The following is a 25311-nucleotide window of genomic DNA, read 5'->3' as shown; positions in this document are numbered from 1 at the left end:
TGGAATAAATGTCCTGGGGCAGGATCAATGGTCCTGGTGACCAGGATGTTGGTGAGCCACCCTCGTACGGGAAAAGATCAGAAGGGGGAGAGAGCGGGGAAAGGGAGGGAACACGGGGGCAATGGAAATCTTGTTCTTTGATTATCCATCTATTGAATTGCAATGGGAGTACCATTGCCAGAGAAGGAATATAATATTGTTTCTGGGTCTCTCAATATAATATGGCATCCTTAGGCTGTTCTAGCCCTGGCAAGAGAAGCTAAGTTGAAACTAAGTTGCAAAAAGTTTGTTGCTTTTCTTGGGGGGGGGGGAGGGGGGAGAGAGGGGGGAAAAAAAAAAAGGAGCCTAAATGTATGTTTAGTATTTAATGAATCTCAGGAATTTGTTGTTGAGGCAATAAATGTCTCAAGATATGCTCCTATGTCCCAAGTCCTATCCATAGCATATTTGACTGTACTCAAACGTTCTGGCATGCAGCCAAACCACTACATATGATTAGCAATATCCATAGGTACCTGATAAAAATGCATGTGTATAACCAGGAATGGCTAGGGAAAAAAAAGGATGAATGTGGGGGGTAACTTGCACAACTGTAGTCAGCCTTTGGTGAATGTTGGTAAAGTGTTTTCCCGTGGCATAAAAATTAAAAATTAACAACTTCTAGCTAACATTCAGGGACTATTTTCATTAAAATTAAGCCTCTAGAGAGACTTCAGGTTTGAGGGGGGTGCTTTTGAGGGGTTTATTCTGGTTTCTTGTTTGTGTCCCCCTCGTTTGGGGTATGCTGTTCTAAAATGAAAGCATTGAAATTGAGGGGGAACAGCTATTGTCAGACTGATTTCTTTAATAGAAATACTGACAGGTGATTACTGGGGACTTCCCCCCCACCCCCCACCGTCTTTTTATAATCCTGTCAGTTCTGCCAGTGTGAATGTGCTGTGAACCAGGTCACATAACAGAACTCATTTTAAAGTAAGATTTATGTGGGATGAGGAAAATGTTATATATTGTTATCAAGCCAGGTCAGCTCTCCAAACTGGCTTACAAAATGGCCACCCAAATAGCTGTGCAGTGCTGATTGGTGGTTTTGGAAGACAGCTGGGAGAAGGAGAAAGGGGGATGGACAGGGCAAGAGCCTCTTCAGCTCGTATTGCTGGCCAGAGAATGCCTCATGAAACTCAAATTCAAATCAAATGCATTTCTTTAGAGGCAAGAGTGGCTTAAAAAGTACTTGGCCCCATGTGGTTCCAGGTATCCTTCCTGCCCCAAGACTGTTCCTGGCATCATACCAACAATAGATGTTTGTATATAGCTGCATGTTAAGCAGATGTGAAGTAATTGAAAAATGCTCTTTCTGTAAAAATGAAATTAACTGAGTTCTAGGCAATGGAGAGAAATAGGAACTTACCTGTGCCAGAGCTCACACAGATGCATCCGTACTAGAGACAGCTAAAAATTGATAAGCTGAACTCTACCTACCACATCTGTCGCCCAGCCTGGAGGGTCATGCACGTACTATGAATGTGCCCAAAGGGACAGAGAAGGAAGAACTACAGAACAAGTAGTAGAAATGGAGGTTTCCCATCTTATAGAAATCTCTCAAAATAGGTTAGTCAATCCTGGCTATGCAAGTATCATAAAGATGGTCTTTGAGAGAGCCCTGAAGCTAAGAGATAAAATACAATTCTTTCCTCTCTGGTGTAGATGAAAGCTCCTGGCAATATGGACTACAGAAGTGTTATGTAGTGAGGATGGCTCAAGAACTTGTTTTCTGTAACAATTTATCACTGCAGCAGACCTCAGAAAATGATTCCATGAAATTAACATTCAGGGTGAAAAATTGGTGAGACTAAACTATGTATTTTGAAATGCAACATGAGCGTGCCTTTAAGTCAGATGTGTTTCTTAAACCAGTAATCATAATTAAAAGGGTGAGAGGGAATTTTCATCTCTGCTCCTGTACACTGGCTTATGTTAATGATTATAAAATACTTGAAATATAATCAAATCTGTGTATAAAAGGGACTACCCTTTAGAGACAGAGAAAAAAGCTAAAAATCTGTGAATGATTGAAACTTATACAATTCTTCAAGCCTACAGCTGCAGACTTATCTGAATATCAGCTGTGATGTGTTGTTTACTTAGCACATTTTATTGCTAACCAACTGTTGTGTTATGAAAAAAAAAAACCAAACAAACCCACACCTCCATAAACTTAGACCACTATCAGCTCAGCAAATGGACAAATGTCAGCCATGTGAATGGGTGGGAATGCATCTTGTCTGGCAGGCTGCCTGGTGACCATAAAGCCCTGATGCTCTCTGTCTGCAGGATGAAGGAAATGAAGGCACTCTAGGAAGCAAGCGCTTTGCTTAGCTTACTAACTTGACTGTAAAAAGATGCAATTTGCTGTTTAGTGGCCCTAAGACTCACTATGTGTTCTCAAGAAGCCAACAGACTTTTTGTCCTGCTAGAGTTCGTTTGTCTTGTGAAGAAGTCTATTGATTCTTCCTAATTACAAAAAAAAGATGGATATTTTTTCCCCCTTCCCATTTCTTAAGCTATAGTAGACTCAAAAAATGAGTAAGCAAGGTAGATGTTTCTACAGGGCCTCCAAAACCACAGCAAGGTCTGAGCTGTCTTTATGAATACATAGCTGAAACGCAGAACCTGAAACATATTTTGCCTTCCAGCCTGCTTAGAATTGTTTTTCTTGGACATTCCCAACTTTCTATACCTGCACAGGTCCAGACTGAATTTGATCATTATATTTTTGATCAAGATAACATAAGAACATGAGTTCCAGTTCCTTAAATAGACTTCCAAACTTAAACTCTTGAAGTACTGAAGTATTGAGGTGGGAGATAACAAGACTGGTTACTGGTGCAGAAGAAGTTCTGTCTGTGCTTTGAGCTAACCAAAAATGATGTGAATAAGGCTAGGGTAGTATTGAGCCCTAACAAACAGGTCCTAAGGGCAGGATGAGATTACATGAACTTGTAGCAAGCTCATGTCTGTCTGCAAAATACTATATTTCCAGAGATGGGAGCAGGAACAAAATACACAAGGCTTTTCTTCTGAAATGTGGTTGTGAACTTTAGAAGTAACACTGGTAATTTTTTCATAGAGCCCTATGGCATTCTTCCATGACTTGAATGAATTTTATTTGCTAGCTAAACCTAGATTCTGCTGCCTGTTCAGACTTTCCTGATTAATGGAACCAATCATGCCAAACTTAGTGTGTTCATGCAAAATACTTTAAATATCCAAAACAATAAATTGAGTACAAGTGTCCACAAAAAAAATTTTATGAGGATTCTCTACCAGTATCTTTCCCTCAGGCATACCCTGGTATTTATTCAGCATTATCTTGAGGATAGATTAGAAAAGGTTAGATTATATCTTCTGTGGGTTTTTTATGTGTGTGTGTGTGTCCCATGTTAGATCGATGGTTGCCAAATGTGTGAGGTGGGATATTGAGCATTTATCTGTGTTCCATTTCTCCACTTTGCTCTATATCTGCTTAGGAGAAGTCAATAGTATTTCTCTAGAGCCTATAAACTGCTCATTTTTGGGGGGATGTGTGTTTGCCTATTACCATAAGTCAACAGATACCTGGAAAATATGTAACACTTTGGTGAGTAAAATCCTGTAAGGATGTTTTTAAAAGCTTTCTGGATGTTCACATTCTTGTGCAGTTTCTACTTGTCCATAATTGGCATTGTATTGCTTAACGTGTGTTTGAGGCAGTTGTTTAAAAAAAAAAAACAAAACAAACAAAAAAAAACCAAAAAAACAAACCCCAAAACCCCACCAAACAAAACCAACTCTCTTTGCTTTTCTGTATTCTCATTAAGGCTTTCTTTTGGGAGGGGACTTGGGGGGATGACTGAGTTCTGTCAGCAATTCCATTCTGGCAGTATTAGAGAAGACCTGACTGTACAGTAAATAGTAAAATCTTGTTATGTATGCTTCAATACTGAAAACACTCCAAATAGCAAGTTAACAGGAAAGCGCCCACACATGTTCCCCAGTTGATACTGAAAGGCCAAAATTATGCTCTAGTGTAATACTTCAATGGGTAATCTGAGCACTATTTAGAAAGAACAGCTTTCCAAATGAAAAGACTATTTAAATGTATCTGTTCATTCATATAGGAAAATTTGAGATACCCATTAAGAGATTATGCTTGAACTGAAGTGAAGTAAAGTTGGAGTATGGATTGTTTTAGCTGGAAGAGGAAGCAAAACGGGGTTGGGGGTGGGGAGGTGAGTAAATTACCAGTAGCATTGGAGGTGTAGGGGATGCAATAAAGCATACAGATTTTTTTTTTTTTCCCCCCTCTGTATTTCTATGGGGTTTTGGTTTTTAAATGTCTGCATGCAACCTGAATGCAGATATTACAAAATAAATGTTGTGGGTTCCCTCACCCCTGGGGAATCATGCGTATTTCAATGTCATGTCATGAATTACCGGTGATCTTTTCAATCAGACATTTTGAATTCCAGTAATCATAAAACCTAGAAAAAAATCTTTCTACTTCAGCCATAGTATCCTTTCATAGGGAATAAGAGCAAAGCCTGAATCTTGGACCTTCCAGCTGTCAGTCTGAGTATTTGCTGTTCAAATTTGACTGGTGACAGATGATCTTTCTCAGCTAGAAGAGGATGTTACATACACTGTCTGCAACAACTTAGGCAAGTCATTACTTCAAAGCAGTAGTTCACTGGGGATCAGACTCTTGGGTCTCAGCCATGACTCTTCAAGAAAAATGTGACTTAAAGGTAAGGAATGAGATGGTCAAAGACTACTCAGAATCAGTATGAATGGAAAGGTGGAACTTCGTCTAGAGACCTGGTACAAAATCAGAGGAGAATTTTGACAGATTCACAGTCAAGATCAATATTTATGTGAAGGTTTGTGGGTTTTTCTCTTGTATACTAGTAAGAATGGAGTACACCCTGCTATGAATAGCCCTGTTGCATCTTATAAACATCTCCAGAGATGAAAGCAATGAAGAAAAGAGAATCTGTTCTGAAAGCATAAAATCTTAAAAGTCTGAAAATGGCTAGAACAGGAGAGCTGTTCAGATACAATGGCCTTGTTCATGATAGAAACCTCATAATAACTTTTACAGTTTTAGGGCAAAATTCTCTGTGTGGTTGACCTTGGCACCAATTTTCTGATTTTTTTTTCATTCCTAATATTAGTTTAAAATACCAAATTGAATTGAAAACAGAGTTTGCTCTTAGTTGTGGAGATTTCCAGTGTGTAGATCTATACTAAATATTCAAAGATGAGAAATAATTTCATGACTTCTGAAGGACACATTTCATTGCTGTTTCCAGTCAGGAAAGCTTGATCCCCAGTGTACTTCAAGTATTTCTGTTTCAAAAAAGCTATGAGTAGATGCAAATTGAAATTGCTGTGTTCTTTTCTACCTTGCTTAGAAAGATGCAGCTTTTTTTGGATGAGGATATTAAATATTGAAGATTGAGTGGATTTTATAACTCTCAAAACAGTAAATATTTTTCTGGCAAAGGTGTCAAAATTCTCAGAAAGAATGTCTCTTCTAAGGTTAGAGGACGTTTCCTACGTGTCCCTCCTGCTGCTCACATCATGCAGTGACTGTTCCAGTGAAACCAGGATTCCACAACTCTTTCCACTGTGTCTCAGTAAAGACATACTCCACTCATAATCCTAAATTCTTTGCCTTTATTTTGAGCCCTAATTTTTTTTTTAAGCTGTGTGGTGGCATAGATGCAGTGTCTCCTTACTGTATATCTGCTCACCACCTCCCCCAAGGTTTATTCCCTGTGCACGTTTACCAACGCTAATGTGAGTTCGTGAGGTGGAGTATGCTTCCGGTAGTCCTTATCCCAGCATAGAAAGTGCTGTCTTACATTTATCCACCTTATGCTGACAAAGGATCTTTTCCATGGAAGAATCTCTCTTCTAAAAAAAGAAAAAAAAAAACAAAAAAACAAACCACCAAAACAAAAAAAACCCAAACACCCCCCCCGCCCCCCAAAACCAACCCCAAAACAAAACAATAAAACATTGCTGTGAATTCACTGAAGCTTACTTTGAACTTAGAAAACAACAGAATGCAAATCCTGGAGTCTTAATGAAACATTTGAAGTATTTGCCTAACTCAAACATGTGAGCTAAATCTTTCTGCTTCACAAGGACACTCCCTTGCTTAAAGTTAGGCACTGGGCTTTAGGTATTCTTGTTGGGTTGTGTCTCTAGTAAATCATGTTCCGCTGCTGTCTCTTGTTTAAGAGTATGTATAACTCGGTAACATTCTTTTTCCTTTAGCAGAATGCTTATGAGAGCCAAATGAACTGTTTTTAAATCCTGCCTGTAAAAGGTGGCTCTAAAGTAGAATGCGATTTTTTTTCCAAGATAAGGTAGCATCATCTTTTATCTGACCTGGCTAGACATGAACATCAAAGCTCTATCAAGGTAAGGAATGTGGTACTCGGATTATACTAAGAGAACACTTGCAATAAACCAGATTTAGTGCAGTCACTCCATTAAATTGATACAATCTATCTCTGTTAACAAACCCACTGTACTGTATAACATCCTACAGGTTCTCATATACTATGGCATATGCTGTTATTACCGTTATACGATAACTAGCCATCTTTTTTCATTAACTGGAAAAAAGCATGTTAAGTTAGTTCTGTCAGCTTTGCATTGATGTTTCTATTTTGGAACACATTTGGGCTTTTTTCTTTATACTTTCAGAAGAAACACTTCTCTCTGTTCTAGAAGGTAGGGCCAAGGGAGGCTCTTACTGCTGTCTTCAACTACCTAATGGGAGGTTATCGAGAAGGCAGAGCCAGGCTCTTGCTGATGTTCACAATGAAAGACCAAGAGGAATTAACATGTCGCAGCAAGAAAAATTCTGATTGTGCTCTGTTTTGTTACAAATATAGCAGCCCTTACTGTTAAATAAGTCCCACTGCCACCCTGCTTCCAGAAGGGTTTGTCTCCACGCCCTGCAACTATACCGAGTTTGTAGTCTAGAAGTTATAAAACCATGTTTGAATGCCCCAGTTTAACTGTTGTGTATCAGGAAGAACAATCTAAGTTTGCTTCTTAATCTAAGCTGCGTGAATAACACCAGAGGGTGTCTAAAGAAAACCATACAGTTAAATCCTGAATGTCCTGTGCATGACCGATTAATTTTAAAGTTGTTTTCATCACTCTGAAAACTGGTCTGTTCTCTTCTGGCGTGAAGAGGGAAAACAGTTCAAATTCAAAAGATAAGTAAGTTGTTACATGGTCGGTGTGGGGACTGTGGATTTGACTCTGAACATAAACAACCTTTTTCCTTGTTGCTTAATGCTCTAAGGCCAGTGTAGCTGTTCTAAATGGGAACCATGTGTACAAGGTTAAGGAGGCAGCTTCTAATCTGACAGACTGATTTGTAGGTATGTGATGTTGTCTGATGTCAACCAATGTTGCGCATATGTATTGCAGGGTGAGGGTGGTTGGGTTTTGGTTTTCCCCACACTTTCTCTGGGCCTGAGAAAGTGGCTTATGTTGTTGCTTGCTGTACAAAATTATGTGTTTGGGGAACAAGAGGGTTCTTTTTTCCATTCCACCTATGTGCCAATACCTGGAAAAATCTTGGTGTACTACTTGCCTTGTGCTAGCAATAGACTTCTGTGAGGTTCTTTGGCATCAAGAAAATTAGGGCCATCAGTTTTGGCTTAGTGCTTAGAACATAAATTCCTGAAGTGGCATACCTAGGCTTCCGTTTGTGTTTGCCTTGATTAATAGGCTATGCGTAGCACAAAACAGAGCTACTAACCAGTGCAAGTAGATCTGAAACTTGCCTAAAACTTGATACCCGTAGATGCCTTATAAATACAACTTTAAAAATTCTTCTAAACAAGAACCACAATGGGCAAGTCAGTTGGTGAGTCACAGATTTAAGCACTGCTGCCCGTAAGGGGGGATCAGCAGAGCACTCCTTCATGCAAGGGACAAAATACAAGGAGAAGTGTGGTTGTTCCTCCCTGTATTTTAAGGACATTAAGCAGAATACGATTGACTCCTAGTTGAAGTATAATCTTGCAGTATTTATTTTCACTGGCTCTCAACTCATTTCGACTGCCAACTATGGAAGGTCGATTGATTTCCCTGTGAAGTTTATAGCCAGCTGCTTGAAAGGAAAACAGTTTTTAAAGTCTTAACAATACTAATGGGGATTCATTCCTCAGCTCCGAGAGAAGAAAATGTCAACAGTGGCAGAAAGCATTATCGTGGAACTGCAGTTTTCCCAGGAAGAATTTCTAGTAACATTATGGCCTTAACTCATAAGGTAACCGATGCGAATTACTAGTAGTACTCTACTGCACAAATGCAATGTTACCATTTTATTGTTCTACTTGCTACAATAAGGCAGGTTAAGGGACAGGGTTCCGAAAGTTTGAGTTCACACAACTGTGTATGTAATATTATCCCAAATTTGCATGTGTACCTAATGCAGAACTTGGACTCCCCAGACTGCAGGTTTGAGTGGTTTTTGTAGCACACATTTTGAACTTGGAGGCTTCTGCATTTGTGTAGTAGTGTGGAGGGGAATCATTCTCAGAAAAACATAGTTGATTGCTTATTAAAGTTACAGTTGTCTTTGAAATCATGAATGGGTCAGCAAGAAAATATTAGCATTTCTAGTAAAAGGATGGTAGGTTACTTACCCCAAAAATAAAATACAGAGTTTTAAAAGACCAACTAGATCCCCATACTCTAAAGGCTCGTTTCCTTTTCTTAGTAAAAGGTATTGTCAGAGGCCCAGTTGGATGGAATTGGTACATTAACACTCAGAGAGCTATGAGTTATGTGAACACTTCTTACTTTCAGCAGTGTTTGCTGCACTCATTGGTTGTTTATATTATGATAAGGCCTAGAGACAATGTATTGGACACATGGAAGTATGTCCTCGTCCTTAGGATCAGGAAGGAATGGGAAATAGCACATGTCCAAGACAAATATCTGTGTCAGAATACAGAATAATGTCAGAATAAGAAAAATACTGTGATATACAGATCTTACTGTGCCAGGCTAAAACACCATAGCTCGTCCTTCACCATGTAATGGTGCCAGTTAATTGTGTTCCCAATGGAAGCTATGAGATGGGGTTTAAAAGAAAACATAAGCAACTTTGCAGCATTGGCTCCAGTAAAAGTGCTGTGAGAGAAGACATGAGCATGCTGCTTGGACAAATGTAGAGTTTTGTGAACACTGATGATAGGCCTCTGTCAGGTGTGACAGCACAACTTGCCACCTGGGTCTTAAAGGATATTTACCTTGTGTTGGCTTGGTCTAGACTGCCTGTAGGAATGGATATTCACACAGCTAATAGCATTTTATACCCACTTTAAAAACATGTCCCCTGCATACGGTTTATCTTCACAGCTTAGTTCAGTACAGATATAAAGAGAGAAAACAGGCCTATTGGGTCATAATTTGATGGATGGGCTGATGATCTTAGAAACCCTTTCCAACCTAGTTTTTTACTTTCATTAAAAAATAATCCAGCCACTAAGCCAGGAAACATGAAATTATTACTCTACGCTTAATTGGTTTAGTGGTGGACTTGGTAGTGTTAGGTTAATGGTTGGACTGAATGATCTTAAGCGTCTTTTCCAACCTAAACGAGACTATGATTCTATAATCAATTCTTGATCCTCTTGTGGAAAAGCAAAATACAAAAGCATCATGAATATCTACACAGAAAGATGAAGGAAAAGTGATCTCTTGGCAGTTGGAGTTTTTGTGTGTTTGGGGAGGCAGGTTTTCTTTGCTTCTTGCTGGAGTTAAGAGGTTTTCCTCTTGTAGTTATGTTAACCATCTAGAAATGTTACTTTCAAAGGCTATTTTTTCTTTTAAATTCAAGTTTTGTTCTGTTTAAATAGGTTACTGGCACAATCCTCTTTTGTCTCTTTTACATATTCACTGATGATATTGAACAAAGGAAAAATATTCCATAACCATATCCGTAAAAAGGAGTGCCAAAAGTGAAAAGCAAGCTGAAGAGAGAAATAAATCCTAGTCTCCAACATTTCCTCTTCAGTGAGACCAAGGTACATGAACTGAGTTATCAAAGTGCCTAGATAGGTATATGTTATGCATTATAAAATACAGAACAGGTTTGCTTGGGATTTTTTCTTTGTTTGAACAGCTGATGTGCATTGCTTATTCCTTTTGCAAGTCTTCAGATAAACACCTCTCTGCAAGTATGGTACTTGGTTGTTGTCTCTATCTAGGAAGACTTGATTTATGCTGCCTTTCTCTGTGCCATTATGTTGAAATTAGAATAGTACTATGGGGAAAATAGCAAACTGAAAACAGCAGGAGTAGAACATTTATATATTTAATGCAGTGGTCTTTCCCTGTGGGCTTTCTGATTAAGGTAGGTGGCCTAATAGATTCAGTATGAATGGACAGCCTGCATGAAATGCATCCTTAACTGTGTGGCAAAAGCAAGACTTCAGTTTAGTCTCATCCTCAAAAAAAAAAACAAAAACCCAACCCAAAAAACACCCCCCCCCCCCCCGCCCCCGCCAAAAACCAACCCAAAACAAAAAAAAAAAAAAAAAAAGGAGCATGGTGATATCTTTACTACTTTTACTCATTTCTCTGGTTAGGCTTCTTTTCAAGAATAGTCTTTCACTTGTCAAAGTAGATAAGAATCTTTGATAGCAGATGTAATGGGGGGTAAGATCAACTACAAACTGGACTGAATTTAGGACGGCCAGAGAGGGAACAGAAATGAAGGTTCTCCTTGCCTATCAGGTTAAGGTCACCATTACAGCCACTGTGGTGCAATACCTGCCTGACATCCATGCTGGAAAAAGCGCAAGACTATATGTGCCCTGCATGTCTCCTATACTCTGTGACTCATCTTCAGATGCAGTGTCCAGAAAGTGGGTTGGAACCCCCTTGGACTAAGGGCAACGCTGGCTTTGCATCTCCAGCTTGTGGGGGGAATTGTGTCACTCCTTGTCTGTTCTCTGTGTGATGATCTGGCCCTTCATGAGATTAATGTGATCATGTTGATGTATATTTTAGATATGTTCTGTGCACAGTGAGTGGTACAGGCCCTTTGGGGATTAAGTGCCATTCTGCTTGAACTCCGCACCTGACTGCTTCTGGACACATACGCAAAGAACCTGCGTGGCATCCTAGGAGCTCTCAGGTCAAAGAGTACAGTGCCTAGTCAGTGCAGAATGGCCCTGAGCAGGGGAATGGAGTTTAGTGTCCAGCATTTGCCCAAGTTCTGCGTCCCAGTGCTATCTATTGTAACTATGATCCTTGTTACCAACAATACTTAGAAAGACTTTATCCACTGCATGGAAGTTGTCTGCTGCGTGCACTAAAGTTTTTGTTGGGTATCACTGGGATCATGCATATGTAGCTTGGAACAGAATTTGTCTGCTCCTAGAAAACTCTCCTAGTGAAAATAACCTATGTTCTCCTTGTTTATGCCTGTGCAATGATTGCCACCCCAGCGGGAATGTCCGGCATAAACAAAGGTTGAGTTTGGTCCTAAGTATATAGTGCAAACTATTCAGGTAAATTGCTTGAGTATGTTATGAATTTATTAGCTTACCTAATGGTATTAACTAACTACTTCATGTCTAATAACCATCAAGTGATTAAGTGGTTTTCATTAGCATACATGCTTAGCTTTTTGCATTTGTGTCAGAGAACCTCAAACCACTTTGAGACAGCTTATATGGTAGCTCAGCCTCTCACACAAATGGCTTATTCCCTTTTCCCACCTCTCCAATACACTGTTAAATGAGAATATTTTAATGAAATTGCTCTACGTGCTTGCTTGCTCTGATTCTCTCCATCAATATCTTTAATTTTTGAAATGCCACAATTATAATAATTTTCTCTGTGATAAAGCTGAAGTGAGCCTCAAGGAACTGAGAAAATCAGGGTGTGTTATTTTTTTTTCTTGTATAGTTCAAAGCTGCCCTACTGTTTTCTTAAAGTGAAATGTACCTACCTATATAAATAATGTTAGGGATTGAGTGATGGAACAGCACACAATTTTTATTGTACATATTGTATTTCACTTTATATAACTACCATAAGGCTTTCTGTTGGCATAAACAATACATTTGCTTCGAATAATTGTTTTCAGAGTCTGAGCTGTAAATTATTTATGAATATTATTCCTGGCAAATATACATATGCAATCATAGGGGATGCTGCATCAGGAGCAAGATACCAAAGTGTGACCAGGTTATGCAATAGGTAGGAAGGTGAGGATTACAGTATAAATAAATGATGACTTTACAATGTACTTTGGTTATATTTGTCAATATTAAGCAAGTAAACTAAACTGAAAGATCTTTGTAGTGAACAGTCAAAGGAAAGTATTGCAGAATACAAAATACTCTTTAAAATACTGACAGTGTTGTTTAATCTGTCCAAGGTATAGCCCATCCCCAGAGTATCTCAGTGTGTTTCACAGAGTTTTGCATCCTGTCTGCAGACTAGCCTGAGAGAGACATAAGCTTTTTGACACATGCTTGAATAATCAATTCCATAGAGGCTGCACATGAAGATATGGTGCTGATCCATGCCTTTTCTATTGAAGATTAGTGCTGAAACTGGAATGCAGAACAACTGTTTCACTATGCTATACCTAGTCAATGCAAGATGAGCGCTTTCAGAAACATTGCAAACTGGGATAAAGTGTGAATGGATGGAAAGGAACGCGGTGTTAGAAATAATACTGTAGAAGGGGGTAATGTGAACTAGGGAATGTCACATAGCTCCACTATAGCCAGAGCCAGTTGGACCCCTAAATAACTTAGTAGAAATGTGTTTGCCTCTAACATCCACCACTTGGAGCTAACTCTTCACAGTAAACATTCAATGTGCAGTCCTATAACCTCCTGTTGACATAAATGAAAATTCTCACTTTGAACATGCTGTCACTTACTGAATATTTATAAAAAGATGTTACTGAAAAATGAAATAAAGAAATTAGGAAAGAAATAAAAACACTTCTGGAGGAATTTTTAGCAATGTGGCTCGAAATTTGGCAACAATTTGTAAAACGTACCATATGGGACCTTAGAGAGGTTGCTCACAGAGGTAAAAATATTAATGTAATTGCTGGACTCTCAGCCCAGAGAAGCAGCGTCTGTTAGTTTTTGCTCTGCATTGCTAGGAGGAAAAGGTGTAAGACTGAGGAAGAGAGAGCGTTGCTAGCAGGAAAAGCATGGCTGACAGAGATTTGGGGATGCCAGTTAAGGCCAGGTTGAGCTGCTCGCTGTCTGCAGCTGGGTCGTTGCCTTCGCAGGCATTCTCTAAAACTGCCAGTGGGCCTGTTCATGTGAGCACCCACCCACTGCTGTTCCACTGAAATCCTGGCAAGAAGGCGGGCCTCCATCTTAGTGTTTTTCTAGCAGCAGAAGTTAGCAGGGTACATTCCCATCTTGGTTTACACTGGAAATGATGACAGTTGCAATCTGCATAATGTTATTGCTTCTATTTATTCTTACACTAAAAGCAGAGAAGTGAATGCCTGCTAATGCAACTGTTCGCAGCTCTGCTACAGGCTATAATTAGGCCTGAAAGAGCAAACGGGAGTGACCCCTTCTAAATGTGAAGGGGAGGTATAAAATGGAAAAAGTGTTACTGACCTTACCTTTTAGTTTGTTCTTTGCTTTAAAGGGAGACGTATCAGGTTCAATTTCTGTGTATATGTTTCTAAGCAAGAAGAGGTATTATTTATCTTTTCACTAATGAGAATATAATTTGCATATTGAAAATTTCAGCCTAAATCCATCTAGCAATTTACTGGCTGAACAGTATAGTCTATAAAGGGACCTCATGAATTAATGTTTGGCTAATTCAGGAATTTTATATTTTGAACAAACAGCCCATCCTTCATATCTCCTGATAAAGGTTCCTTAGCAGTCGCACCCAGCAAAAGGCCTCTCATTCAGACTGTCTTCCCCCCACCCCCAAATACACCAGAGTGCATTCGTGAGAGCATTTCAAAGTGCAATCAGGAATAAAATAACAGTTGTCAGAATGAACAAAAATGCATTTTGTTACATGTTAGTCTGTTTTTTTTCTAATGTACCTGCTCACTTAAGGGTTGATTTACAAAATTTCTGTGGCTTGCAATAGGACTTAACTCTATGTCCAGTTAGAGTGTTCTCTGAAGCAATATATTATTCAGAGCACTTTAGAAAGACGACATCTGTTTTTAATCTTAAAAATCAATGGCACAATATGGCCCAGGGCTTTCAAACATTAATTTTCAACAGGTTGCATTTTTTTTTTCTTTCTATCGGTTCTTAAGTGATGGACATTTTCTGCCACAAAGCATGCATAAATTAAAATGCATGTGTGGAAACATGCTTGTACTGTATGATGTGTGCATTAGTGGTTTTGGAAACAAGACATTCTTTCACTCGAGTCAAATTTGTGAGTCTTGCCCCTTGGCATGAGCAGTTCACTTCCTGTGCTCCAATTCTCAGAGGGCATAAAGCTGGATTTGGATGCTTTATTTTTCTTATGGCTTACTTTAAAACAAACAAACAAACAAAAAAAACCCATGTGACTTTTCAGCATGTTAAATATACTTACTTCATCTAAGCTGAGAGGGATTGAGGTTAACATTTGTTTCAGATTTCCAGCAATGCCATCATTTCTGTGTAATAGCTGAAATGGTTCCATCCATCCCATTATGAAGTTACTTTATTTCTTGACAAGAAGACATTAAGTACAAGGCAAATTAGGGGTAGGGAGAATCAAAACTGTGTGAATTGTTTAACCTCCCACCACTGTTCAATAAAGCTGGTTTTGTGGTTTTGTTTTTGTTTTGTTTTGTTTTTAAAAAAAAAAAAGCTTTTGGCAAACTGCCTAGATTTTGTAAGGCTACTAATGGTTTGTGAACCCTCAAAGATCACAGTGTTTCTGGCTCAAGACTGAAATCACATTGAGCCAAAGCTGAAGAAAATTTTTCAACTGTGTTGAGTAAATAGTTCAAGAAACAGCTGTTGGTCATGATGCTCTTAAATTTTCTATGTAAGCTAGCTACCACATCTCAGACAAAGATGAACAGTAATCATAAATATGTTGTTTGATTTTAAACACTTCCAGAAATCATGGTGGTGGTCAGTGGTATGTGGAATATGGTATCTGTTGTTTCTATTGAAATTGTGTGCTGGAAAAAGGAGCAAAATGATGAATTTGCTAACTGCACAGTAATAGTCCTTAAAACTCGGCTACATAAATCATCATGAAAAAATTGAAGCAAAAGCTTATCCCTATAACAAGATTTCTGATTCTAACACCATAGAACACAAGTTCCTACTTAGGAGCCTAGAAGATGTCATGGCTCAAAGAAAAATACTTCATTCTGAAAAATGGTCCCATGATTTGGGGCTACTGATTAATTCAGTGTGGAGAACAGTTAAGAATGCAATTGGTGGCCTCCTAACCGTTTTTCTTCTGTGTGTGTGTGTCTGTGTTGTTTTTTTTTTGTGTATGTTGTGTTGGGTGTATTTTGTTTTTTTTCTTTTGTTTCCCACCCCCAACCCTGCCAAGCCATTATCCTGTCTCTGAGTGTCTAGGTCATGGTCAGCACCTGAGTTTCTTAGTGTAATTTCCAGAAAAGCTGAGTCAAGGCTTTTCTGCACAAATAATATCTTTAATTAGAACAACCAATATCACTCAGGGTGGGCGGGGAGGTGGAGACACAAGTTATTGGACAAAGGGCTTCAGTGGCCAAAGGTTTGTGGTTTGTTTTTGGTTCCCCCGCCCCCCAACTATATTAGTCTCACTAATGCAAAGATACTATTCTGCTCACTGTGTTGTCTTTAGACCATCACAGCTGTAAATGTACTTGTATTTTAGCTGTATAACTAAATATTTAACATGTATTTTAGCATTTATAAACAAACACACAAACAAAAGTAGTTCATGCAATATTTAGTGCTTGAGGGCAACCAGGGGCAATGAAGACTGCTCAATATCTGATCATCAGATGAGTGTTTTGACATTTGTGCAATGAATTTACATAGTATACTTCCAGATACGAAGAAATGGATGGCCAACAGGTTTCACAAGCTATAGTGACACCTCAGACTCATGTATGTAGTAGCATAAGTAACTGCAAGCTGCATAAGTAACTGCAAGTAACTGGCTGGTATTTTTCCTACTGAGGAAGAAATTTGACTCCTTACAAGAACAGGAGTTGCCAGCTCCTTACTTTTTAACAAAACCTGAAATTAGTCCAGCATACTTCAAATATCTAGCCTTGGATTATAGCCCAAATTTAGTAGCATCCCTATCCTGGGTTTACTTTTGATACAGTAATTTTATAAATGCATTTATCCTCTGCACCCTGGAAATCTCTAACACTATCTCCTTAATTGGAAATACACTACCTTTTCCACATAAGAAGGACTTTGTGTCATATTAGAATGAAGAAGCATGGGGATTTGTTAACTTTTTGAACTTTAAAAAAGTTCGTGTTTAGTTCACATTTCAGGATAGTATTTGAGATGGCTTATGTGCAACCCAATCTTTTATAAAGCTGGAACATTATGGACCTATTCCTTTATATCTTGCCTAAGGAATACAAAGTCGTAACATGGGGCAAATAATAATGAACAAGGAGAGAAGGGATGAGAGTATTCTGCCTGCAAGTGGAAGTGCCTACTTAAATGTTTTGAATACTATGCTGACTTCTATTCCATTTTATTGTAAGCTTAGATTTCTCAACAGATTTATTGTAGCTAGGAGTAAAATTGTCAGATTTGCTCCTGCAGCACCAGTGTAAGGTATTTTGTCTTATTGCCATGGACTTCAAAAAATAATTTGACCAGTTTAGGTTCCAACAGTCCCTGCTCACTGCAGGGGGGTGGGGCTAGATGATCTCTAAAGGTCCCTTCCAACTCAAAGCATGCTATGATTCTGTATTTGAGGCAAATGGTATGAATGTTAAAGGGGATGTTCAATCAGTTACACGTGAGTGAACACAGAAAAAATCAATTAAGTGAACATTAATGAGCTTATAAAACTTTGAGTTTTATTCATCACATGGAAAGTATGCTGATGATAGAGATAATGAAGTGAGGTATTTGATGGTGTAACATCTACATATCTTGGTACCAGAAGTATTTTGTCTTCAGGTTCACTCAGCAAAATGCTCCTGAATCCTGCTGCTGTAATGCGTACCTTGTCATGTGCTGTTACTTACAATCCATGTCATGGGACAAATGTTTGTTATTAGCGAAAGTTTCACAGATGAGTTTCACCATCCATTTTCTGGTCCACTCCAATTTAACAACAATTTCGTATTTTACCCGCAGGCTAGAAAGCTAAGTTTGTGTCAGAGATTTCTATTTTAGCTGTGATGGTCCAAAACAAACATTTTAATTTTTCCAGGTTCTTTTTAAAATAATGCAAAAAGGAAAACTTTTTTTTTTAAATAACACTAATAAACAAATAGTTGATTTATACTGTACAATAAGTATAATGTAGTTTTCAGTTTCATAGCAAATAGCTGAAGAAGAACTTGACCAAGTGAATTGTGCACTCTTCTCCCAAGTAGTTAGCGATAGAACAAGAGGAAATGGGCTCAAGCTGCATCAGGGGAGGTTTAGATTGGATATTAGGAAAAATTTCTTCATGGAAAGGGTAGTCAAGCATTGGAACAGGCTGCCCAGAGAGGTGGTGGAGTCACCATCCCTGGAAGTGTTCAAAAAACAGGTAGATGTGGCACTTTGGGACATGGTTTAGTCTAGTCTACCCTTAACTGGTTTAGTGTGGACTTGGTAGTGTAGGGTAATGGTTGGACTGGATGATCTTAAAGGTCTTTTCCAACCTAAACGATTCTATGAATCTATGTTTTTATAGGAAGTTATTATGGTGGTCATGTCAACATCAAAGTTCTTTGCTAGATTTTAACTTTTCTGTGGACTGCAGTCTGTTTTCCTGGATAAGCTCCGTATCTGTTGTGATTGCAGGGAATAATTCTGACACCCAGTAGCATTATAGGAAAATAATAAGTGTATGAAAACTGGCCATACATTAAATGTGTTGTCAAAGATGTGCTGGATCAGTCACTTTTACACAATGTTTGCAGTTAGGTAAAATATTTTGTCTGTAAACAAATATTGGAGTGTCTCAACTTCATATATAAGTAGTGACAAAACTGAAATTTAGTGTGCAACCTTTTCTGTCTTCAGTGGTTTGGATTAAAACTACTGATATATGTACTCAGAAGACACATACAATTTACAATGATACATCAGTAAGTTCTGATCAGTAGTGATTTAACATATGTACATAGTTAAATTTCAGGGCAGGTAAGGTAATTAATTTGTGGCTGCTAGTGTAACAGATGCACTCTGGAAGGTCTTTTAAACTCACTCTGTCCTCATTACCATAACAATCTCTGACACTTTTTGAGATGTTCTGCTTTTGGTCCAAAGCTTCTCATGTTTCATTTGAACTCTGTTTGATTTTTGGATGGATAAAACGGAGCAAAGGGAATGTAAATGGGTTAACATGTTTATGTTCCTCCCACACACCCTCTCTTTTTAATGCATGTGTAGGAGGAATGAAAAAAAAGCTATAATTTCCTTTACTTGCTACAGCTTTCATTTCCTTTCCCAGTGTGGAGGCAGAGACTGCAAGAAACAAAAAATACACTGCATTGTTTGTTGGGATTTTATGTTAAAGTTTTTAGGGTTTGGGTTCTTCTCCCCCCCACCCCCCCCCAAAAAAAACCCAAAACCAAACCAAAAAAACCAACACCACAAATGATGAACTATTGAATTTGTAGGAAACGCACACCTAAATCAATTATTCCTTGGTCATCAGACTCATGCAAGAATGTGTGTCTAATGCTAGGAATATGCTTAAACATTTTGCTGAAATCTTGTTGAATTGCAGGTTGTATGAATTTTGATACAAACCTCACTCTGTGTTTGGTCAGGCAGGCAGCCAATTTTATTTCTTAAGACTCTTCATACTCCTAAAGATATAACAAATAAATAAAAGGAGTATTTACTGAAAAATAGTCTAGGAGTAGACCTCATGAGATCACAGTCAAGGCAGCTGTGCTGTACCTGCATCATTCCTGACAACCCTTCTCTCATCTGTTCTTGAAGCCTTCTGAAGTTAGAAACTCTACGACTTTTTACATATTCTGTTCCAGAGCTTCACTAATTATGCCAATAAAAAGGAGGTGCCTGTATGCCTGTGTAAGTCCACTATTTCTTTTCTGTCTTCCATGGGCACAGTGAACAAATTAATCTTTTTCTTCATCGCAGCAGCTTGTCTATTGTTGAAGATTATTATCTTGTCCTTGCTAAGACCCACGCTTGAGATTGAAAGATTTTTTCAGGCAGTATTTTCAGCAGTTTCTAGAGTTTTACAATCTCCTCTTCCTTCCTTGGTTCTTCAGGAAGGATGATGGCCACCTTCCAAACAAATAAATGCAGGAAATGGACCAAAAAGTATTTTCAATAAGGGAATAGAGCAATCTAAGAAGACACCTGCCATTCAAACAGGTATGCCAGCCAGCCAGCTGGCAGACAGGTATGCCAGTGACTGAATCCCAGGTCCTAACCCTAGGATTAGATGCCAGCTGACCACTAAGAGGCCTAAGAGAGCAAAAATAAGCTCTACATAAGCAATATCATTTAAATAGAATTGAATTGTATACAAAATCTTGTAAGACTTCAGCAATTACAGCTACTTATTTTAGAAAATAAGTAAACTATGTAATAGAAAAAACATGCTCAGCGTAATTTTTCTATGTAGTAAAGGGGACTCAAAACACACAAGGTAATGCTGGGCCCTGAAATTTTTGACAAAACTCCATTAGCAGGTAAAGGCATCTGCATGCAAGCATGCTGTAGCTAAAATGGCTACCTCCAGTTGACTTCATATGAATTTTTAGTACATACTTAAATTCTTCAGGATAGTAAGCCTTCTTTTACTGATCTGGCAAGATACTGAAGCACATGTATAATTCCAGCCTTGTGGCTAGTCCTGCTGAAGTCAACTAGAACTATTTAAGGTCTGAATACTTTTTAAAAAAAAAAAAAAATGCCTACAGGTTTCTTCTTGGAAAGAAAAAATAATTAAACAATAACTTTTAAAAAATATAACTTCATATCTTCTTTATAGAGAAAGATAAATTTTTCAGGAAACTGCTTTTACTTTCAAGTCTCATTCTAAACAGCCTTCAATGCAAAAAACAGTCTTTCCTCCAGAAGTCTGTTACCAGCACTGTATGGGCAGTCTTTCCTATTCCTGCCTATTTCTGACTCTGCCACACAGGCAATCAGTAAACCCAGCTTCTAGTTTTCCATTCAGTCACATGGGAAAAGCAATACAGATTGTATCACTCAACTCTTACCTAAACCTTGCCAGCCTGATCTGTGAGCACTATCTTCTATTGTTTCCATTATCTTTAAGCATTGTGTTTATTTAGACATCAAATCAAATGTTTTTAAATATGCAGATCTGGAAAACATGCATCTGAGAGTTTTAAAACCAGCAGTGAGCCAGCTGCTAGCAATGGCTTTGCAGCTATGGGATGGTGTCAACAGGCTGGAAGAGATTGTGTTGTACCGATGCTCATCCTGGTGTTTGGGAAGCATGAGAGGAAAATATGAGAAGAAATTGATAAACTATCATGCAAAAGATATAGTGAAGGTGAACAGCCATGGTGAGATTGCAGGTTGAGAGAAGGTAACATCACTTGCAATATTTGTCAATGTTCAGTTGACAACAGTAGGCCAGTAACAAGAGTGCTAGGGCTGACAAAGGATGGACTTTTAAATGTATCCCAAGCTAGCTTCAACATTCTGCACTGTTTCTATTCTAGAACTATGAGTGTGATGCAGATCAGCTGTAAGGCCCTCTACAGAGAAAGCTTGAATCTGTCATTGCTAGAGCTCAAACAGGTGTTAGAAGCCAGCCAGTGCTTGTGCTGACTGATTCCTTCAAAGCCACTGAAAATTCCTCCTGGACATGCTGGATACCAGGAGAAAGGAAAAGTTTCAGCTCAGCATGGTGTGAAGGTACAGACAGCTCTGGACTAGGGCTGTCTCCAAGTAACTGGACCCTGCCTTAGCTCAGAGCACTGGGAGCACAGGAGCACAGCCCAGAAATATCTCACTGCACCTGGCTGTCTCTGCTTGGAGACAGTTCTGGGTTTCTTCCCTTCTTCCCTAGGCAATACATTATTCAACCTTGTCTCTTACAAAGGCATCCCAGTGCCATATTAATGAAGGCTAATGACCCACATATAATTGGTGGTACCCAGCCCTTTGTCAACCTTTTGCCTTTGCAATGTGTGATACTTGATGAGAAAGTATCTTTAAGAATAAGCAATGTGTAATATGGACTATACTTCAGTGTAAATGAGACGCACTCATCAGTCAAGAGTCTTTCTAGTGGGCCCTGTAGGAACTAATTCTTGTTCCTCAGCTATTTAATATTTAAAAGCAACTGGGAAAAAAAAAAAAAGTAAAAGAATGGGAGCTTACAAGTAAGGAAACAGGTGGAAATGGATCAGGAAATGATTGGGGTTGCCCTGATCTAAGCAACCAAAAGATATTTCATACAAGTCAGCTAAGACTGCTGGCTGAACTCAGAAGCAGTAACTCCATGCATCATAAACCCTATGCCTTCCTTAATCAGCTTTGCTTAAGCTCCGGGAGAACTTAGGGAAAAGTGTATAACAAGTAGTAGAAATTCTTGTAAGAATAAAGTGATAAACATTACTGTTTGGTATTAGTTCAGCCACTATTAGAACGCTGTATTACCCCCTGGAAGCCGAACTTCAAGAAGGATTTCCATAAATGGGAAAGGGCTCAGGGAGAAAACACCAGTGTAACTTGAAGGATTCTTGTAGCTTGAAAAAGAGTTTGGGAGGTAAGTGGTCACCGTTGCTCCTATTTTTGTGTGGAACAGGACTAGGCAATCAAAGGCTCTTACATTTATGTGATTTGCATCAGTTTAAAAAAAACAAATTGTCTTTCAGAAAAAATATTTTTTTTTTTTTTTAGTAAAAAGGAAATTGTCGCAGCTGCTAAGAAGTTCCTCCTAATTATGGGAGGAATAGTGAAAGAACTTATACTTTTAATTAGACTACTTTTTCTTTCTTCTTAGATTCTTGTGCTCATTGGGGGAAATTAATGTTTTCATTTCCAGGAATTCTTGTTTCAGACTTCTCATGTATTTGGAACTGATCTTAGACCACTAGAAGTCAGAAGCAACAGCCCAAGTCAAGCCTTTCAATGTTTAAGTAAAATTATTTTTGAAAGTATATTATCTGGGGCCCTAAGTGATTAGGCAGCTGGAAGAAGGAACTGTTTCCATAACAGAATTCTAGAAGAAACTGTGAAGTAAAAAAAGTAAAAAAACTAATTCTTGCAGTAGACAACATTAAACCTGCCTCACTTCAATAGCAAACCGGTCCAGCTGGAAAAGCAATTCTGACTCTGAATTTAATTCTGTTGGCCATGTGGTCATCCATTAAGCCACTGTTGACCATTACATCTTCATACATGAGCCCTTTCTGGTAATGTCCATGTGCACTGGCACTGTGTCCATTCCCATGTGTATGTTTTAAAACTTGAAAACTTACGTGCATCTGTGAAAGTATGGGACCTTTTTACGTGAGGGTGTAAATCCTAGGATAAACTCTGATGTGGAAGGAGTATTATTGACTGCAAAGGAAAACATAGCTGGCTAAAATTAAACTATTTCTGTAATGTAAAGAAAAATAAGTCTTATGCCTTCCTTTTCCTCTTTACGGAGATGTATATACAGCCTCGTAAAGCATGTGAGACAAAGTTTCAGTTCAATCAGAAGTCTCCACTGCAATCTGTAGAAACTATGTTGATTTACTCTAAATAAAAATAAAAATAAAAATGCTTGTTTAACCTCAAAAATATCAAGAACATCAACTCATGACTCGTCTGTTTTTACTGGAGATTCCTCTGGATGACTGGAAAAAGTTGTTCTGAGTTAAAAAAAGAATAACATGGAGAGAAAGCCAAACTAATGCCAGAGGACAGTTTAAAACTGTTGAGGACAGATGTTAGTGTGTTCTCTAGGTCAGCTTGGGGAAAGATATGCTGCTGTGACCCACTCAGAAATTCTGTTGACACTGACGGTTATCTGGGTTTTCTTCTGGATAAATAGAGAAGCATCATATTAGTTAAGAGTAATAGTGATATTTAAAATTCATCTATTTAGTCATGATGGTTAACCTGCTGGCAATCAGAAATTTAAAAAAAAAAAAAAAAAAATTCCCTGGAAGCTGGGTCTCATTAAACCAGATGAAAGAAAATAAGGTATTCTTAGAAGTTTTTTACCTGGACAGATGAAGCCCCATGAGAACGCTCAAAATAATCCCATTTAAGGTTGCTTTCTTAGGCCCTGCTCTAGCATGTGTGGGGAATATGACTTGAATGGAGAGGACTTTGGGGGTATCCCACAAAGGGCCCTATATTTTAATCATGTACTGAAATTGGGAATTTTCAGCCTCTAGAGCGGGAAGTGTAAAGTGTGCTGCCTTCTAGGACAACAAGTGTTGTAATGTCCCTATATACAGTTCAATATCATAACCTATACCTTTCTTTTAATGTGTGTCGGGTGTTTCTGGATTCCATTGAATCTTCTATGAATGATGTTGAAAGTGGTAAATCATCAAATAAGTGATGGCAGAGAAACTTAAGTGTTATAGAACTAGGAAGAAGTCAGTAAGATATTTGTGTGAAAAAAGACATGAAACAGCTCTTGTTATATTTGGCAGTACACATAGGGCAGAGGGGAAGGGTCTGTAGATGGAGGTTTCGGGTTTTTTAGCAGCTTAGAGGACAATTGGCTTGAGTTCCTCAAGAGGCACCCTGTAGAAGGCCAGAAATAGATTTGGCTAAAGTTACAGCAGCTACAGAGCACTGTAGGGTTGTCACGGGTTTTACAGAGGCTGGGAATGTGACTTAGAGCCAGCAAAGATGAGGGCCTTCAGAAAGGCTTTTCTGCTCCCAACAAAAGTGCTGGGGAGCCCCAGATGTTCGGAGTCAGGGAATCTGCTAGAGTTGAGTAGTTCAATCTGTGAGCTGAGTGCAGAGCTGATAAAGTGATTCTGTCTGGCCTGTGGTGTCTGTGTAGATTATACAAGTGCTTAATATGCAAATGGGGAAACTGCCTCCCAGTACTGGGCTCTGCATGTGGAAGCAGCGTGTGGTGCTAGGCAGGGCTGTCCTGAGGTAATTCTTTAATGTTCAGTAACTATCTGGTATGTGGCCTGCAAATTACTGTCTTCTCCATAGGGGAAGAAGGTGCCTAGAAAGCAGTACCTGGCCCAAAATTGGACTGTAAAGGTTCATCACATCAGTATTTTAAAATAAATAATAACGCCTTGTTGACAGGGAAATGCTGGCTCTGATACCTGGAGACCCATCTGTGAATTACTGTTAACGCCAGAAAGCGTAGGTTAAAGGACAGGCCACAACTTAAATTAATAAGAGAACGTGTATATAGATACATGCATACACCCATAGTCAGGAGTGCCAAGACTTCAGCATGCTGGCTTGCGGAGAGAAAGAGGAATCCCCAGCATCATCACTAGCTTCTGGCCCATCTCCCCTAGCAGGCCTAAAGTCCACCAGCCTTTAACTTACAGGTAGATGCGGAGTACGGATCCTTCAGGATAGCATCAGGTATTCTGAATCCTACCACTATATCCTGAAAGCTTCTGCATTTCTAAAACTTGTCCTGTCTTTCCATGCCTGTTTGAAACTACTTTCTTAATAACAATTCTTGGAAGGCACAGGTGGAATTAATGCAGTAAAGAGCTGACTGAACTTCTGGCAATGTGGACATATACTTATTGCAATTGAACCTTCTAGACCAAATCCATATCTGTTTAAAACCCATAATGGCAACAGAGGTGCAGCCCCTATTCCAAAGTAATGGGTATCAAATTCACCTGGGGGAAGGAAACATTGCAGGCAAGAGTCTTCTTATTATTGACACAAATTTGACAGCTCGCACAACAGTGCAAGAAGATAGCAGAACTCAAAAAAAACCACCGAATAACCCTGGCAAAATAGGAGATGCAGCTAATCCCTGATGATAAAATGTATTGTTTACTTATCTACTTAAGCTGCAAGTTTTCCTTCTTAGCCTGAAAAATCCTGAATCTCCTGCAGGATGGTGCTGTATAACCTAAATATCTTGGTTGTAAAAAACATCAGGACTGTCTTTAGG

The sequence above is a fragment of the Pelecanus crispus genome, chromosome 4 (genome assembly GCF_030463565.1).
Source record: "Pelecanus crispus isolate bPelCri1 chromosome 4, bPelCri1.pri, whole genome shotgun sequence".
Classification (NCBI taxonomy): domain Eukaryota; kingdom Metazoa; phylum Chordata; class Aves; order Pelecaniformes; family Pelecanidae; genus Pelecanus; species Pelecanus crispus.
The sequence above is the reverse complement of the archived record's forward strand: the minus strand, read 5'-3'. Positions refer to the sequence as shown.